This window comes from Protopterus annectens, chromosome 6.part0 (assembly GCF_019279795.1).
Source record: "Protopterus annectens isolate FY-2018-M chromosome 6.part0, PAN1.0, whole genome shotgun sequence".
Lineage (NCBI taxonomy): Eukaryota > Metazoa > Chordata > Ceratodontiformes > Protopteridae > Protopterus > Protopterus annectens.
In genome coordinates this window covers 1199277050-1199289580 of record NC_056737.1, presented here as the reverse complement: position 1 = coordinate 1199289580, position 12531 = coordinate 1199277050, and the positions used below count along the sequence as shown (strand labels likewise).

The 12531-nt window shown below is 36.7% G+C and overlaps 1 protein-coding gene across 5 annotated transcripts in view; it reads right to left on the bottom strand.

The window, feature by feature from the left end:
- Window positions 1–11410, bottom strand: part of LOC122804756 (sodium channel protein type 2 subunit alpha-like) — a 2239151-nt gene extending 2227741 nt beyond the window's left edge. For 2 of the 5 annotated variants that reach the window (XM_044074819.1, XM_044074823.1), the window contains exon 1: window positions 5830–6192. The gene's annotated coding sequence lies outside the window, so the exon portion shown is untranslated. Of the gene's footprint in view, window positions 1–3736; window positions 4340–5829; window positions 6195–11130 lie in introns of those variants that run through there. The other 3 variants (XM_044074821.1, XM_044074820.1, XM_044074822.1) reach the window with 3 other exon arrangements.
- Between the last annotated feature and the right edge of the window lie 1121 nt (window positions 11411–12531).

Below are 12531 nucleotides of genomic sequence, written 5' to 3'. Positions count from 1 at the left end.
GTAATATAAATAATGAATACTGAAAACTAAAACATAATGTAATTCTGACATAAATGCCTCATTATAGATATTAATTTATTTCTTTTGTGGTGCTGGGTCCTGCATATGACTTTCAGTTCACATCACAGATGTTCAGTATGACTTTACTAGTATTTTTCTCATCACAGAAATGAAGCTGCTCTTAATCAGTACTCATTTTCAGCATAATAATGTTCTTAAGTAGACTGTACCCTCAGTAAATAAATGCAGAAATGCCTTTATCTGTATGTTATACTTAAACATAAATCACAGTTGTCAATGTTACCAGGGGTATATTTTCCCACTGGTTCAGAAATGTGTAACAGGCCTGAAATGCAATGAAAACATTATGCCTCACTACAAAGAAATTAATGTTGTTCAGACACGAAAGCCAGAAGGACTATAAATTCAGAGTATCCCGTATAATGATTTTACCTTCATTTTTTATAATAATTGCATTTACAAGCCTTTTTGTATCAATCCTGAGTTATCTTAAAATGACTAGCTAGTTTTCATAGATAGGATGTTCTTACAGCAAGTCCACAAGTAACTTTTCAGTAAGTCACAATTATATAGCCAAAGTCCTTTTAGTAACTTCATTGTTGCTATGAAGACTGGTCATAAACTAGCTAGCCATATACCCAACACAACAGCCAGAGTTTGTCCAAACACCTTGGCATCTGTTTCTTCTTGAACTGAATCCCACCTGTGTCTTAAAAAGTTTCATTGACCATTACATTCCAATGCTGTTTCAGCCTTGTCTGCTATCTTAGAAAAATTTACCATCCTGTCTGAAAACTAGCCCTCAGTCTATCCATTAACATCTGGCAAAAAAATAAAAAAAAATGTTTACTAGAAGAGCATACATTGCAAGTATCATGCCAGGAACATAAGAGGAAAGAAACACATAAAAAAGAATACCGTTTGCTTCATTCAGCCAAGCATAAACGCATTTCAGAAACATTCACTTTTTGCTTGGCATCACCTCTGGGTTCACAAAGGCATCCTTCCCAAACATTTCGAGTGCTCACTCATCATTTCAGTTCCCCAGAAAATTACACCATGCTCCAGTGCTGATTAATGTCCTATCTTCCAGCACTATGCACAGTCACTATGCTCATGGAAAAACTACTGTATAACTAAATTCAAGAACACCTCAATAAATATGTCTCAATTACTGACTCTCACCAGGAGTTCAGTAATGGAAACAACACACTGTCCACTAGGTACATTATTACACATATCATTTCTGAAGTAGAAAAAGGACTTGTCTGTGTTGCTAGCTTTATAGCTCTAACTTCGAAAATGTACACTTGGTGTTCCACAAGGACTGGTAATATAGGCCCTATTTTATTTTCAATCTTATTAATTATTTTAATGCAATCATAATCCCCAGTCAGTGTTACTGTCTACATTGATGACATTAGCCTTTATAATTCAGGTACCTCAATTTAGGAATTACAGCTCTCTCCTGCAAAAAGACTCTACCATTGGTTAGGAAAAACAAAAAAGTTACTAATGATAAATGACAGCAAAATTGTCATCATGACATTTGGAACTTCAAATAAACTTCCAAATACAGCTGCCCTAAAAATTGCTACAGCAGGAAGTAGTACTCTAAAGTCATAGACTCATAGTCATAGTACTAATCTATGAGTCTATGAGTCATTGTTGTAGTACAGATATCTGGGACTAGGTCTTGACCCTACCCTGTTGTTGAAAATTCTAACAGAAACTGTGATCGAAAAGGTTATCTCCCAACTTAAAACTTCAAATGTAATGCTTATCCATCTCTGTCCCTGAAGCCAGAAAAGTCATAGCTAAAATATTGTTATTCCAAAGCTGGAATGTGGACTACCCATACTTACAATGCACTTGGCTCACTACACTAGCAGTAGTCAATCTGCTGTCATCACAAACTGTTGGTTTATCAGCCTACCCTTTGTAATGTATGTGGCTGTTTCTTTTTATAAAGTCAATTACCTACCTATTCCAACCTGATCTACTCTTCACGGTCCTCCACGAGGACTATTGCTCCTCCCTTGAAACCAAAGAAAACATTAAACAATCCCACTGTCCTCTCACTACCCAAGATAATAATGCCCTTACACTACTCCTGCCTCATTCAATCTGACAACCAGGGAAAGAAACTTCAGCAAACCAAAACAGGATCCAATTAGTAATAAGACAACTTGCCAGTCTAAAATCATTTCAAAGGGAGCTCACGGACCACTTAAGGAAATGTAAAAATGTGCACATTTTATTGACAAAGGCTACGCTGGATACCAGTCTCCCCTCTCCCATTATTGTCTATGATATCAAATTAATAGCCAATGTCAAGCTGGCTGAAATCTCTAAAGTTCTATCTTATGTTAACCAGTTGGAAGCCTACGATTCTCCTAGTTATAGCTATTTTTATCTTTAAATATATTGTAATGACAATCCATGTATTATTTAATTAAAAAAACACTACCCTTTAAATATACTGACCATTTTCATTTACCCTTTATAAAATAAGGTTTCTGTGAAAATGTTAGTTCCTAATTCCTACTTTCAAGGTAGGGTTAAAGAAAGCCAGTGCAATGCTTGAAGATTTTAAGGTGAACCCACACCTCTGCTGTGCATTAATTTACTTAACTCTAAAATATTTATAATTTTATCTTTTTTAATTAAATGGAATTCTTATCACACTGGTAATATAAATAATGAATACTGAAAACTAAAACATAATGTAATTCTGACATAAATGCCTCATTATAGATATTAATTTATTTATTTTGTGGTGCTGGGTCCTGCATATGACTTTCAGTTCACATCACAGATGTTCAGTATGACTTTACTAGTATTTTTCTCATCACAGAAATGAAGCTGCTCTTAATCAGTACTCATTTTCAGCATAATAATGTTCTTAAGTAGACTGTACCCTCAGTAAATAAATGCAGAAATGCCTTTATCTGTATGTTATACTTAAACATAAATCACAGTTGTCAATGTTACCAGGGGTATATTTTCCCACTGGTTCAGAAATGTGTAACAGGCCTGAAATGCAATGAAAACATTATGCCTCACTACAAAGAAATTAATGTTGTTCAGACACGAAAGCCAGAAGGACTATAAATTCAGAGTATCCCGTATAATGATTTTACCTTCATTTTTATAATAATTGCATTTACAAGCCTTTTTGTATCAATCCTGAGTTAAAAGAAAACCCTTAACTGCAAATATATGGATACTGTGTATCATTCACTACAAATGTTAAGTACCTCATTTGATTTCGGAACTATTTTTCATTAACTGGCTCTGAACAGAAGAATATGCACATAGTAAAATCATGAGCTGTCAGTATCGAGATTATGGGGTTCTTTCCGTGGCTGTGTATTTTAACCACTTCAAAACATATACAGTATGTCTCCTGAATCATTGAGCTGTTGTGTAGAACAGAATGTTTTCTGGTGTTAAGGGAAAACAGCCATTCTAAATAAACTAAACAATTTGACGAAATCCTAGTTCTGGCTATTAAATCCAAGTCTATATTCATTGCTTCTAAGGTTAACTTAACGGAAATGTACTGTTAGTTTATATAACAGGAGACATTTTGGAAGACTCATAAGAATCGCATATAATACTGTAAGGTTTAATACAATATATAATTATTATTTTGGCAGGCCTCTTAGAATGCATGGTTATAATGAGATTGGATGGGGGTCTGGGATCTCACCTTATAAGAGCTCCATCGTAGCACAATACTGGTTACAATGTTTCCTTTACCAAGTACCGCGCTGAGCTGCTCTCCAGGGTGCTGAATTATTTTCACACTTGAATGTAACTTCCAAAGTTCTCTTTCAAAAACAAAATTAAATGTAAAAGCTTAAATAGCAGTGCATATGAAAAATCGGATCCGCCTCATCTTCAAAGTAACAGTGACTGAATATCATCCTCAAGAGGTAATGATGTCTCAGCTTCAAAATACTCTGTTGTCAAGGGCAATCCTCTGCTTTCCACCACGGCCCTCACATTTTACTTTCCAGTTGTAACTGTAACATCCCGAGTATGGTTGCTGTCTGATCCTCTCAACTGCTGTTCTGTTTTGTAAAACCTATAATGAAATCCACCGCTGCTTAAATCATTTGATTAGCCTTTCACAACCGTTTCCCATAACAGCAGCTGCCATGCAAAGTCGTCTGAAGCGTTGCAGGGTAAAACATAGCTGAAACACATCTCCACATAAATGGCGTAATCCACGGCACCCTTTCAGTGTCCATAACATGTAGAAAATAAATGCCTAGTTCAATTTAGTAAAAACGTAAGGCCAATCACGTTCTGTTACTACAGCTGGATGCAGATGAACACAATAAAACACTTCAGAGCAGATTTTCGGTGGGAAGCATCCTGCATCTCATTTGCATCAAAGAAAATCAATAAAGGGAAAACAGGACAATTAGCGAACGCCTCTTACAGGAAAAGCAATGACCACATTTAAAATGGTTTGCAGACCATTTCATAAAGCTCATTTTAAACTGCTTCATTCCTATCGGCATCTAGACTTTAGACAAATGTGTTTGTCAGGCAATCTGACACAATATTAATGGTTTAATTGCATACAAATTCCTGAAAGGGAGGCTAGAGGAAAAAATAACTTATTATCCAAGCGTGTCAGGCAGAAATGGTTTCTAGTAGAAACTTCTCTGTATTTCATCCTCATTAACACTGACTGTAAATCAACGATGAAAACATAATATTTTCAAATAAACCGAGTGAAAATATTGCCCATTAAAAGTACTTAAACTGAAATGTTACCCAGCACAGTATGTAGTAAAAACAGATAGGTTGATCCTAAAATGTTATTCTTGGTAAACATAATTTATACATTTATAAGCTAGTTAACTTATTTCAGAGCTACCTACTAGTGAAAGAAGGGAGCTTTTGTTTAAGAAACGACTTAATTTATTTAATGAGCAGTAATCTTGATGTAAACACAGTGTAGCTCTGCCACCATTTTCTTCCTGTTTTAAAATGAATGGGTCTATGGTTCCAAGTGTTCAACTCAATTTTACCCGAGGATTTCCTGAATGCTTACGTGTGCGCCAGGGACAGTAGCCACAGAAGGCTACACATTCCAAAATCATGTCAACCGTGGTTAGAGCACATTATACCGCATCTGAAATGGGGGTGGCGGTGGAGGGGTCACGCTGACGACAGCAACAATGAATTCCATTTTGTTCGGGGGGGGGGGGCATAGTGAGTATGTTTTTTTTTCCACATAATGAAGCCCCGAACTGCTCACCACTCAGGTGGAGAGCGTAGTTAACAGTGATTTAGTTTGATCATTTAATTGTTTGATCTGTCTTTCACTGTCAGAAGAGAGATTGCTATCATAAAGATGCAAATGCATACCTATCAAAATGTAATCAATAAATACTCTCAACATTCCAAACAGATACATTGGTGTAAGCTTAACCGCACCCACGTAGTCACCCATCCACCTGCGCTCGAGACTAGTGCACATTAAGGATCACAGGAAAAAATGATACTCAGTGTTCCAAACAAAAGGGAGTGTGAAGAAAAACAACGCGTTCACACTGACAAACACACATACACACAATGTGTGTATGTGTGTATATCTATATCTATCTATCTATATATACATACAAAACACACAGACGTAAACCAGACAGTCTAGATTGTTTGAAAATGTGTTTTTCTGCAGCACCTATGGACTCAGTAAGCAATACAGTACTAGTAAGCAATACAGTACTGGTCAGTTTTAGCACCAGGTATATGATATTCAGCACAGCAGAAATATTTGCTTACATTTAGGTGGGCACCACATCCTCCGATAAGCGATATCCCAAAAGCAGATAATCAATGGAATGGAGAGAAGGCTGCAGCAGTCGCCATATTGGAGGCTCCCTTATTTTTTCCAAGCCAGCTCTACAGCTTTAGTTTATACATCTCCGCCCTGCAGCTATCGCTGAATCTCTTTCGCTGGTCTACAGCCCACAGATTTCACATTATCTTAAGCTTTTCTGGGGTCTTCTGTTCCAGTCTGTTAAAACGACCTACTACCTAACGTTTAGCATTATGGGAAACTCGCTAAGCTCCCCTGTAAAGAAGATAGTCCCTACCACCCAGCAGTATGCGAACCCCAAACTGATACAAAATGTATTCAGTCGGATATTCCAAGACTACTGCAATAGTCTTCTTGCCGTGTTCATGCAGTCTTTCATTAAAATAAACGGTAACAAACAAGATCCACAGGGATTCCAAAATTGGCTTTATTTGCTTACAGTCATTAATGGGAATAGTATGTTCCCAAATGACGTGTCAGGATGAATATACAGAAGGTGAATATTTTCATGTATAAATTACTTACATTGTAGAATTTATATGTTTATACTATTGTATGCTAGCAGTTTAGATCAGTAAGGTTAAGATTAAGAGTCCTATAACATTAGATGTGGATCCTTAAGCCTTTATTTGCAAATAAATTCTAAACAAGTTATTTAGCCAAATAAAGGGTTCAATATTCCCTGGTTCTCCCACAAAAAGGACACTTATGCATAGTGAGTTTCACTGTCAACAAATTTGTAAAAATGTTGCTTGTATTAGCCCCTTCACTAGAGGTCATAGAAAGCGTTTAATAAAAAGAATGGGAACGTGGGTTGTGTGTGTTCTACAGCGATCAGTCTCTGTACTTATCCACATACCAACTCTTCAATATCTTACTGTTATGATATTAAAACAAGAGAATGCTCTAGTTTTGTAGCTCACAGAAAGGAAGAATGAAATAGCTGTCAACTGTCTTGATTTTGCTGATTGATTTTTGCTGCATATTTTTTTACTGCTCCTCATAAAATGTGCGGGTTTTTTAGCAAATCACTGAGGACTGAAGTCAGTAAATAATGACAGATGTGAGTTTCAGACTTCATATATTTCAGAAAATACTTGTTAACACAAATACTATTATTATAGACACTTTAAATGCGTAAGAGCAATATTTAAAATATACCCCTATTTTTGGTCTTTGCTCCCCCATTATTTTAGGCTTTGTCTAGATTTCTTGCTGTAAGAGGTTGAGAGGTATGAAGAATGATATAAGCCTTAGTTACTAACTAGCTGAGATATATATATATACTGCAAGACAGTCACTGTCAGTGCGCTTATGTTATTTTTATTACCCTAACAAAGTGGCTACGCCAGCCTACATGGGGTGCTCTTTCAAATTCGTTGTGTAAACTATCATATCAACGTCGTTAATGGTAGATAGTGCTAGTTAACATTTGCCTGACTCTTGCTTTTGTCAGTTTAAATATTTTAGCTATACCATTTGCATCTTAAATGCATGACACTGTGGTCACCGTGCTTAAAGTTAGCCAAAAGCCCTGCATTTTAACAAAGTCGGCGGTCTTTCATTCTTCTCAGCAGAAGGGAGCAGTGTTCTCTTCTGAAAAGATGATTTAACTTATAATATCAATGTTCTGAAAAGATGCTTTAACTTGCAATATTAATGTTCCCGGACAGAGAGCATCTGCCCGCTAAACATAGGGAGCGAGTGTTGCCTACTAAGTGAAAAAATATATGTATGCAAAAACAGAGGACACAAAGAGTCACACCAATCATTTAAAATAATCACACGGGTAGTTTTTCAGTATTGTATGAGGACCAAGAGACTACAAAACTAAACACTTAACGACAAACGTCAGAGGTCAAAGGGCAGTAAATTAGATCCAGAAATAAAGCATTGCCTCTTTAATTTGACAAGTTTTTGTCAGTCCCCTAAACAAATCACTCAGTGCCATTTTTTCTGGATAGTTTATCAGTAAAAACAACTTTTAAAACATGTATGGTAATTATAACATTCCACATATTGATGTGTCTAAAGTGTCATTTCTTTCTTTGGTAAGTTGTTTTGCTCTACAGTTGTCAAGTTAGCAGGATTGAGAGATCATTCTAAAAGAAAGAATTGTCTATAAACATTGCATCCCCTCCTTCTTACAGCAATTAGTTTGCAGGCTACCACAGAGCAGAGATGACTGAGTAGGAAGACTTGCTGTGAAGGACTTACTCAGCTGACAATTTTTCGTTTGGCTGGACTATCGAAGGACCCACCCCAGATGACAAGAGTCGGGCTTATAAATAAACATTAACACCTACAGTTAAACAATTCCCTTGAGGTTATTCGGTTTAGCTTCAATATATAGCACTCGTTGTATGGCATACTGTGGATCAAAAGAAGACCGTAAATACGTCTTTATAACTGCAACGAGCTCATTATTCAGATAGTAATTGGTTGTACAATCTACACAGTTCACTACCCAATGGCCTAATTATTCATTGTGTGAAATTTAGTTATTTATAACGTGATTACTTCTTATACGAAATCTGCTTACTTGCCACACGTGTTTACATTGTAACTTACAATGTAAACATTTGTAAGTATGACTTTTAATATAATACAGTTTTTATGTAACCTACTTTTTGAGCATCTGATCTTGGTTGTGACAGAAAGAGTCTTCGATGTAGTGGAGTTAACCTGTCGTCAAATGTAAAATAAAGTCTACCTAACATAAAGCTTCTACCTTGATTCGCATTTAAAAAGCATACCTTAATGTTAACCCCCACCCTCACTTCCACATGTACAATCTACAGAAAATCTAACACCCCACATGAATACGCAATGCTTCAAGGCCAGGGACAAGGCTGGCACTTGATCAGACAGCATATATTGCTTGAAAGATGAGCAACAGAAACACTGTAGAACTTTAAATGTAGAACTTCAAAGAATGTTTGGCGCACTTCTTCAAAACTATGCTTTTCATCATGTTGATGGACATATGTTATCCAACATTTATGTTGCCTACTTTAATGTTCTTATTTATGTTGTATTTGCTACACCCATAAAAAGGACGAACTAGGGCGCTCTCTCTTTCAGTCATTCAATCACTGTTAACTGGTTAAGAGCTTGCTAATACATATTGTCATCTCACTGACTTGGTTAGGGAATTTATTTAGAGACACGTAAAGTTCTAGGGGTTGAACGGTTTAAACGTAATCTGCTGGAAGCACTATTTTGACTTAACACTTTTCTACAGCTGGTTAACTTTTCTCCCACTATGCACACTAGTTTTTCAAAAAGACCTCTCTTGAGGTATTCTTGATTATGTGACCAAGTCCATTTAAATGCAGTTGGTACTCAAGGGGATTTAGATGAATGAAGTACTTCCTTTTTGTAAATCTGAGGTAATGACTGGGATAGTAATTACTTGTACACCGAGTAAATGACTTTATATATATATATATATATATATATATATATATATATATATATATATATATACACGCACACACATGGGCTAATAGGCTGCATATAATTAAAACGTTCAAATCATTTATCACAGAGTTAGAAAAAATATAGCAATGCTTGCTTTTGGTTGTCATTTGAACGATTTTGTGATAGATGATATACAAGTTGTAGTAGTACCATTACTGTGTGACTGAAGGCGCACAATTTATACGGTGTTATCCACAAACTTCATCTTACAAGCTAGAAGCAGTGGAAGTTATTTTTTTTACGTGAGGGTAGGCTTTCCCTATAACAACAAAAACAAAACACGTGAAAACAAAAGTCCAGTAAACGTTCACCCTGCCGGTGATCAATGTGCTTTCTGTATTTATTTATTTATTTACTGGGAGTGGATTCTTGTTAGGTAAAGATGCACAAATTATCTTCACAATTAGTCCACTAGAGTTGCGATCTTTTTGGTGGAGTTATCTCCATAGTAACAAAGTGGACATTATTCATCAGAATAACATATGTTTAAAGAAGTGAGGAGGCAAAACTGAAGCAGGGCAAAGCCGTTTGGGCTCGCACGATCCTGAATTTAGTAAATAGTAATAGTTTGATGGTTATTTGCTAAGCTTGTCTGCCACTAGCTGCCCTTTGATAAACGTGTACTTCCTTATTATCCGGCGAATATATTCATCAGGCTGTAGTGTACAAGAAGCTTTTTTTCTGCAGACTGAAGGTACAGATAGACCAACCAACATATAGGCATACTTCAGAATATGTACATTATGGAAACTATGGAACATTTTGTTAGAACAAATAGGTTTTCGAACGATGTTTAAGAAGCGGCATCTATTTTTAGGAAGACACTAAAAGTGTACCATCGTCGTATGATAATATACCAAATATGTATATATATCCTTATGCTAATGCACATTTTTATTACCCAAAGCATCCAGAAATTTAAAACATTAATTTACTGTAGACGTGTTTACCCGATATATACTTGTAAGAAAACCACCACCCCTCCAAAGGTGTCCTGTATGTAATTGGTTATTCTTTAAAAACAACCTAAATGGAAGGAACAAAGAAGTTAATATACGTGAGTTGCAGTTCTAGGTATGTGGGGGGTATTTTGACCTTGGTCATTGCACCGTCTTACTTTAACAGTAACGTGCGGGTATATCGGCAAAGGAGTGGTCACTCGGATAAAAAAAGGCCCACCTTGTTACCACACGCCCTTTGATCAGTACGGTAACTGTTACTATGTACAAGGCTGTGGTTTGTTCAGTACACACATACATGAGCATGTCTGTTCTCCAGATTATCGAGTCCAGCTGTGCTTTTGCTTCTCTTTTCTATCGTCAAGCAAGTCTGGTTGCTAAGGCAGAGAGGCACCTGAGTAGTAATCAGATTTATACCCAAGTGTGTGACACACTCAAGAGAAACAGCAGGATTTAGCCAGGCAGTCTCGCCTTAGTCTCTCCCCTGAGCTGTCCACGGTCTTGGTGCTGAAATATGGCACACTCTTCTTGGATCTCTGCTTTCATATGGCAACGTTTGATTCGATTAAAGCTACACGATCTAAGATCTAATCTAATGACATTTGAAACGGCTTTTGTATTTTTTGAGGGAAAGAAATTAAGACCTACAATCAGCAATAATGATAATCTAGTTTAACTTGCAGCATCGCCAGTCAAAGCTATTCATTTAAGCTGTAGCATAAATGGAACTGCCTATTATAAACAAATAGAAATCAAAGTATTTTTAATGGCAAGCTGGATATTTCCTACCCACCCATCACCCATTTTATTACAGCTACTCACCATACTGAACTAACGTGATACTGCTTGGCAGCAGGATTTTTGCTGAATGTCTCTTGATTCGGACTATTGGTGGGCAAAGTGTGTCCTTTTCAGTAAATATGAAGCAGGTTTTCCAGCAATCTTATGTTTACAGAAGATAATGTCTTCTCCAGTGTGATTAGCAAAAAAGTCCACTCTTGCGTTTACTCCCAAGCTCGTTTTTCTAACAGTCCAATTGCTTCCGGTCATTCATTCTTGGGTACCAGTGACGTCAGCACAGTGGAGGGTTCCACGCCTCTTCTCCCAGAACACTCAAGAAGGAAACAGACTTCGTGATTTCCATGCAAATTATCTGCCATATAGCTGCAGCCTGTAGACGAAGCTTTCTTCTAGAACTAGGATACACAAGTGACTGCTGTGTTGTATAAACACCAAATCTTCCAGCTGTTATTCAGATGGCAACGATTTCACCTGTAATAATAATGATAATAATAATAATAGTAATAATAATAAAAAAATAATATTAATAATACCTTTAAAAGGAACAAAACTTTTTAAACTCGACCCTGCAAACCAAGAAGGAAACTAAATTTTCTCTCGACTCTAAACCACAGTAATGCAACCTAGCTGAATACCATATAGAAATAAACAGGAAAAAAAAAAAACAGGTCGTCACGCTAAAAAAATGTTCCCCCTGACACCTCGATAAAGCCTTCTTGTTCTCTGCCAAAAGGAAAGTATACAGGACATTTTATTTCCTGTAAATTAACTTTGTTACCAAGGATGCTTACTTGCTTGTTGCTGCTGGTTTCATATTATACTATAGTAGGAGCAGCCAATGTGCACCCAGCTTATCTCTTTGTAAATCGTATATGTTAACATTATAACTGCAGGTTCACAATCCTTCCAAACTTTGCATTTGAATAGCAAACTGTTACTTAAAATTGATCTGCATTCCATTTCATAATTCGCTGGCAGTTAATCGTACCTAAATCCTCTTCACCTAAGTTTGTCTTTCCATAGTAGATTTTGATCTGATGTTGTCGGTCTTTGTGTAATCCTTGACTGAGGGCTCGGTTCCAAGCCTCTGAACCGACTCCGCCGTTTACTTCACCTTGCATCTTCCAAACTCTCCAGCCAGGCTCTACCATAATGCTCCTCTCTAAATTACCTAAAATAAGAGGTTATATCTTACCATAGCATTCCATCTGTGTTATAGATCTTCATTCATTCCTTACTGATAGGACTTCGGATCCATCTTTGGAACTGACCCGGCCAATATACAAGCTCACGGCAGCCAAAAATGCTCAAGGTAAGTCCTACCCGTAGTGCCCCTCTTCCTCTTTTCCTCAGATCGAGTTTGCCTGCCCCACATAGAGACAATGGAAATAATAGAAATAGTTGAGACAATGGAGGCCCTAT